This window comes from Tamandua tetradactyla, chromosome 8 (assembly GCF_023851605.1).
Source record: "Tamandua tetradactyla isolate mTamTet1 chromosome 8, mTamTet1.pri, whole genome shotgun sequence".
NCBI classification, from domain to species: Eukaryota; Metazoa; Chordata; class Mammalia; order Pilosa; family Myrmecophagidae; genus Tamandua; species Tamandua tetradactyla.
In genome coordinates this window covers 94,523,475-94,530,928 of record NC_135334.1, presented here as the reverse complement: position 1 = coordinate 94,530,928, position 7,454 = coordinate 94,523,475, and positions in this window count along the sequence as shown.

The window sequence follows — 7,454 nt, the reverse complement described above, 5'->3', positions numbered from 1 at the left end:
TTATTTATAGAAATATAAATTCTTCAAGTGCCTAATTAATAGTTTAAATGGATCTGCAACTCCAGAGGTGGCCAATCATTGAAAGCTTTTGTCTGCATTAATTTGGACACAGGGAATATGTGAACATTTCAAAATATGTGGCACCTGGTACCAAAAATTTAACCTACTCTCCAGAAATTTATGTAAACAAATGTCTTTCCAGTTTGAATCAGCTCACCTTTCTCTTTGTTCTTGTTCTAAATGATTAAATGATCTGGAATGAGGCTCTTCCCTTTTCCTGAACTCAGTCTCCCCTCTCTGGTTCTCTGGCAGGTGGTGCTTGGGTTTGGGGGCGCCTAAAGCCTTAAGCTCTCATAGCCTGTGCTATCTGTGGGCCCACATTATTGTCTTCTCGGAAGACAGAGACCACATGGGGTGTGTGGTTCCTGTGGTGTTCGGATGATTTGGTGGACATGAGTCAGACAGATGGTCCTGCCTCAGAGAAGCTGGTGATTGCTGTCAGCAGAGGGAGCCAGATATGGGTTGGATCTCCTTATGGGGGGGGGGGGCAAGATGACATGTGGTCTCTACCTTAGAATCATAGAATCTCTAGGCCACTTGGTCCAAAATCCATCTGAATCCCCAGGTCTTTCACCTCTAGATGGGAAACTCAGGTCATTATACCCAGACAAAAACTAAAAACTTTTAGTTTTTGAACAGTGCCATCATCAAGAAGCTCTTCCTTACTTTAAGCTAGGGAATTATGGCAAATAAGATGTTCCCCCATTCTTCAAAATTGTCTCCATTTTTTCTGCCTTCTGGAAGATGTGGAATGAGCATTGCTGCTAGTACTGGCAAAGTTCAGAAATTCTCAAACTGAAGAAACGTTATCCCACTGAGCTGCAACCCATAGAACAAAAGCCACCCTCCTTCTTGCATCCTTCTTCAAGCAGTCTTCGCTTGAGTTACCATTCCTGGGGTGTAGCTTGTGGCAGCTGAATTAAGAGGGAATTCCCTAGAGCTACATGCAAGGGTTCTAGAGTTTGCAGATTTGTATGCAGCAAGTATCTTGGTGGGAATTCTTTACTTCGGGATAATGTATGGGATAAACTATTCATAGCCAAATTTCCTGTTACTGTGATGGCAGAATAAAGAGACTCTAAATTGCCCTCCCTTTTCACTGCGAGATGGTTGGTTGAAGTCCTTAATGAGAAATGCTAAGTCTTAACGTGTCTTTCTGAAGAGTTGACATGAAATACCCCTACCTCTCTAGAAATCCTTCAGGAGGGATTTGTGGACTTCGAGGTGGGGAGTGTGTGGGCATCATAGGGTCATCTGGAGTCAACCTCTCAGATTGTTATGAGACTAATTACATATATTTTCATTATCTACCTAAGGGTGTTGCCCAATCTTCATAAAATAAATTGTAATTATAAAAATAGTAAAACTGTTCTAGAGAACAAATGTAAGAAGAAAACATTATTTTATATAATTCTATTTTTTCAATGGATGGGTATTTTTTAGTAATTAAAACCACATATATATTTTTAATCTGTATTTTCACTTACCATTTTATCATAATTTCTGTGTTGGTACATGGTGTTCATCCTATCCTCAGTGGCTCTCCTCCTAATTTATTTAACTATTTCTCTGTTGTTGAGTATAGTGGCAAACATCAAGCCTACAGCTTTTCCATCTCAAATACTCAAGGCATCCATTTTAAGCATCCTCGAGATGGTATGACAGGACCTAGGGGGGTTGTGAGAGGTGCAAGGGAAAGAAATGTGTCATCTGTGAAAGGATGCAGGCTGATTTCATGAACATAAACGATATGGCCCGGGACCCTAGGGTAGAAAGAGATCAGGGAATCAAAGCTGGGGCCAAGTGAGGATGGAGAGAGAAATCATAGAAGGCCAGAGTTACAGAACACTGAGGATGTGACAGAGGGGTATACAGCCCTGTGAGATGTTTGGGGGAGTCCCAGCAGGGTTTTGTTCATTTGGTTTTGGGGTGCTTTTTAAAAAATAATGACTCACGTTCCCAACATGAAAAAGACCATTGAATGAAGCCTTAAGAAGAAACCATTAATTTAAGAAGTAACTTTTGTCTGGGTTGTACATGGCCTTGGCGGTGATAGGGAAAGGGACTAGAACACAAATGGGTCCAGCCTCCAGTTCTGAAGAATTACTGATTTAGAGGTATTGTGGATGGGAAAAGGAAGCCCTCATGAGAGATTTTCATAGGTGGAATTCACTCGTGCATGCAAATATTTACTAATCCAGGCATTGTGTGGGGGCACTGGGGCCTTGGCAAGCAACAAGACCTCAAGGGCCTGCCTCAAAGGTGCTTACTATTAAAAGGTGTGCCAAAGAAGCAACTGGGCAACTGCAACCCATATTGATGTGTGCTAGGATAATAAGTGATGACTGTTTTTTGGCGAGGGGCTGGGATGCATGGTCTGGGAATCAGACCCAGGTCTCCTGCATGGAATCCAAGCATTCTACCATTGAGCCACCCATGCACCCAATTAAACAATGACTTTTACTACGTACTTAGTATGCCTGCATTGCCTAATTTAAAATTCATAACCATTCAGTGAAGAAGGTTTTTATTATTCTCAGTTTACAGGTGAGGAAGCAAACCGAGAGGTTAAGCAACTTACCAAGAACACACAGCAAGTGGCAGAGCCAGAATTCAGATCAAGACAGGGTTATGGGAATCCAGAGAGGCACTGCCCACCTGGCAGTCAGAGAAGGCTTCCCCAAGGAAGGGGTTAGGCGAGTGTTGTGTTGTAAGTCTGCTGTGTTCTCCTTGAGTCCATGATTTGAGAGATTGGTTTTCCGTAACATCATCACCCAACTTTCTCCAGTGACTCTGAGTTCCAGAGAGCCCCACCTCATTGAGGCTCCATTTCAGAGGCCAACAGTGACCCTTGTCATCTCTATGAGTCTTTGTCATCAAGCAGGGAGGCCAGGGGTGGCATTTCCCTTTTCCTCTAACATCTGCTGCCTCTGACTACCCTAGCTGATGTGCTGCCCACCCCCTCGGTGTCAGGGCTACATTGGAGAGATATTTTGGGGCCTGTCCTGGATTTGGACACTTTCAGACCATTGGGCCAAATACGAGACCCAAGAGTGCAGTGAAGGTCACATGTCCAACCTCTGGTCATGTCACTGGCACAGGAAGCCTGGAACTGGTAGGCTCCCACCACCACCAAAGCCCTAACTGCCAAATGCAGAGGTAGCCAGGTCTCCTGCTCTTTAAATTCCTCCATTACTCCCCTTTTTCTATAGTGTTTCTTAACAGGGACTTTATCAGCTTTTTGGGTTTGGGGTTTTGACAGTTCTTTGCTGTTAAAGCATCCCCAGCCCCACCTCCTAAATATTTGCCAGTATAATCATTGTGACAGTGAAAAAGACCCCCACATGTTTTTTTATTATTTTAATTTATTTTTTATTATCAAACCAAAACGACATACAAACATGAACGTTCTTAATATACAAACGTTCCATGCATGGTGTACAATCAGTGGCTCAAAATATCATCACATAGTAGTATATTCATCACTATGATCATTTCTTTAGAACATTTGCATCATTCCAGAAAAAGAGATAAAAAGAGAAAAGAAAAAACTCATACATACCATACCCCTTTCCCTCCCTCTCATTGACCACTAGTATTTCCATCTACTCAATATATTTTAACCTTTGTTCCCCCTATTTTTTTCTATACCCCTTACTGCTCCCTTTCATTGTTCACTACTATTTCATTCTACTCAATTTATTTTAACGTTTGTTCCCCCTATTATTTATTTATTTTTAGTCCATGTTTTTTTACTCATCTGTCAATATCGTAGATAAAAGGAGCATCAAACATAAGGTTTTCACGCTCACATAGTCACATTGTGCAAGCTGTATCATTATACATTCATCTTCAAGAAACATGGCTAGTGGAACACAGCTCTACAGGTTCAGGCACTTCCCTCTAGCCTCTCTAATATACCTTAAATTAAAAAGGGGATATCAGTAAAATGCCTAAGAATAACCTCCAGGATAACCTCTCAACTCTGAAATTCTCAGCCACTGACACTTTATTTTGTCTCATTTCTCTCTTCCCACTTTCCATCAAGAAGGTTTTTCTCCCTTGTGTCTGATGCTCCTTTTATCTACCTTGTCAACAGACGAGTAGAACATATGGAATAAAAATAAATAATAGAGGGAACAAATGTTAAAATAAATTTAGTTTGAAATGCTAGTGATCAATGAAAGTGAGGGGTAAGGGGTATGGAATGTATAATCTTTTTTTTTTTCTGTTTAAGTTTTCTTTCTTTTTCTGTTGTGTTTTTATTTCTTCTTCTGAATTGATGCAAATGTTCTAAGGAATGATGAACATGCAACTAAGTGATGATATTGTGAATTACTGATTATATATGTTAATGTTTTAGTACGTTTGTTAAATTTTTTTTAATTAACAAATTTTAAAAAAAAAGAAGGTTTTCTCAATCCCTTGATGCTGAGTTCCAGCTCGTTCTAGGATTTCTGTCCCATGTTGCCAGGGAGGTTTACACCCCTAGGAGTCATGTCCCACGTAGTGACGGGGAGGGTGTTAAGTTTGCTTCCCATGTTGGCTGAGAGAGAGAGACCACATCTGAGAGGTTCTCTGGGGGTGACTCTTAGGCCTACTTTTAAGTAGGCTTAGCCTATCCTTCTCAAGGATAAGTTTTCTATGAAACCCCAAGACTGAGGGCTCGACCTATTGATTTGGTTGTCCCCACTGCTTGTGAGAATATTAGGAATTCTCCAAATGGGGAAGTTGAATTTTCCCCCTTTCTTGCCATTCCCCCAAGGGACTTTGCAAATACTTTTTTATTCACTGTTCAAATCAATCGTCTATCTTTCCTTCTGGTTTCATTTGTACCTCCAGCTCTCCTCTCTTTTCTCATCCTCACATTCAGCTTCGTTGAGTGTACTGACATTAGTGTGCTACAGTTAGGTAGTATTGTGCTATCCATTTCTGAATTTTTACAATCAGTCCTGTTGCACAATCTGTATCCCTTCAGCTCCAATTACCCCAAGTCAACCCTATTTCTATCTTCTGATGGTCTCTTTCTTAACTGAAATTCTCCAAATTCATTCATTAATGCTAGTTCATATCAGTGAGACCATACAGTATTTGTCCTTTTGTTTCTGGCTAATCTCACTCAGCATAATGTCCTCAGGGTCCATCCGTGTTGTTACATGCTTCATGACTTTATTCTGTCTTACAGCTGCGTAGTATTTCATCATATGTTTATACCACAGCTTGCTTAGCCACTCGTCTGTTGACGGACATTTGGGGTGTACCCATCTCCTGGCAATGGTAAATAATGCTGCTATAAACATTGGTGTGCAAATGTCCATTTGCGTCCTTGCCCTCATGTCTTCTGAATAAATACCTAGCAATGGTATTGCCAGATCATATGGCAGTTCTATACTTAGCTTCCTGAGGAACCACCAAACTGCCTTCCACAGCGGTTATGCCATTTTCTATTCTCATTGGCAGTGGATAAGTGTGCTTCTTTCTTCAAATCCTCTGAGCACTTGTTGTTTTCTGTTTTATTGATGATGACCATTTTGTGGATGTGAGATGGTATCTCATGTGGTTTCAATTTGCATTTGCTTAATAGCCAAGAAAATTGAGCATCTTTTCATGTGCCTTTCAGCCATTTGTATTTCCTCTTCTGAGAAGTGTCTATTCATGTCTTTTGCCCATTTTGTAATTGGGTTGTTTGTGTTTTTATTGAGTTGAACAATCTCTTTATATATTCTGGGTACTAGACCCTTATCTGATATATCATTTCCAAATATTGTCTCCCGTTCTGTAGGCTGTCTTTTTACTTTCTTTGCAAAGTTCTTTGATGCACAAAAGTATTTGATTTTGAAGAGTTCCCATTTATCTTTCTTTCTTCAATGTTCATGCTTTGGGTGTAAGATCTAGGAAAACACCTCCTGTTATAAGACTTGTAAGATATTTCCCTACATTTTCTTCTAAAAGTTTTATGGTCTTACATTTAGTGTTTAAGTCTTTGATCCATTTTGAGTTAATTTTTGTGGTGTGACATATGGATCCTCTTTCATTCTTTTACATGTGGTTATCCAGTTCTCCAAGCACCTTTTATTGAAGACTGTTCTATCCCCGATGAGTTGGCATGACTGCCTTATCAAAGATCAATGGGCTATAGATAAGAGGGTCTATATCTGAACACTCTGTTTGATTCCATTGGTCAGTATATCTATTTTTATGCCAGTACCATGCTGTTTTGACCACTGTAGCTTCGTAATATGCCTTAAAGTCAGATGAGACCTCCGACTTCATTTTTCTTTCTAAGGATATTTTTAACTATTCAGGACACGCTGCCCTTCCAGGTAAATTTGGTTAGTGGTTTTTCTATTTCTGAAAAGTAAGTTTTTGAGATTTTAATTGGTATTGCATTGAATCTGTAAATCTATTTAAGTAGAATTGACAACTATATTTTGTCTTCCAATCCATGAACACGGGTATGCCCTTCCATTAATTTAGGTCTTCTGTAATTTCTTTTAGCAATTTCTTGTAGTTTTCTTTGTATAGGTCTTTTGTATACTTAGTTAAATTTATTCCTAAATATTTTATTCTTTTGGTTGCAATTGTAAATGAAATTTTTTTCTTGATTTCCCCCTCAGATTGCTCATTATGAGTTTATAGAAACACTACAGATTTTTGAGTGTTGATCTTTAACCTGCCACTTTGCTGTACTCATTTATTAGCTCTAGTAGTTTTGCTGTGGATTTTTCGGGGTTTTTGACATACACTATCATATCTGCAATCAGTGAGAGTTTTACTTCTTCTTTTCCAATTTTGATGCCTTGTATTTCTTTTTCTTTTCTAAATGCTCTGGCTAGAACTTCCAGCACAATGTTGAATAGCAGTGATGACAGTGGACATCCTTGTCTTGTTCCTGATCTTAGGGGGAAAGTTTTCAGTTTTTCCCCATTGAAGATGATATTAGCTGTGGGTTTTTCATAGATTCCCTTTATCATGTTGAGAAAGTTCCCTTCTATTCTATCCTTTGAAGTGTTTTCAACAAGAATGGATGTTGAATTTTGTCAAATGCCATTTCTTCATCAATCGAGATGATCATGTGGTTTTTCTGCTTTGATTCGTTGATATGGTGTATTACATCTTTTTTTTTATTAATCAACGGAAAAAAAAGAAATTAACCCAACATTTAGAAATCATACCATTCTACATATGCAATCAGTAATTCTTAACATCATCACATAGATGCATGATCATCGTTTCTTAGTACATTTGCATCGGTTTAGAAGAACTAGCGACACACCAGACAAAGATATAGAATGTTAATATAGAGAAAAGAAATAAAAGTAATAATGATAGTAAAAAAAAAAAAAACCTATAGCTCAGATGCAGCTTCATTCGGTGTTTTAACATGATTACTT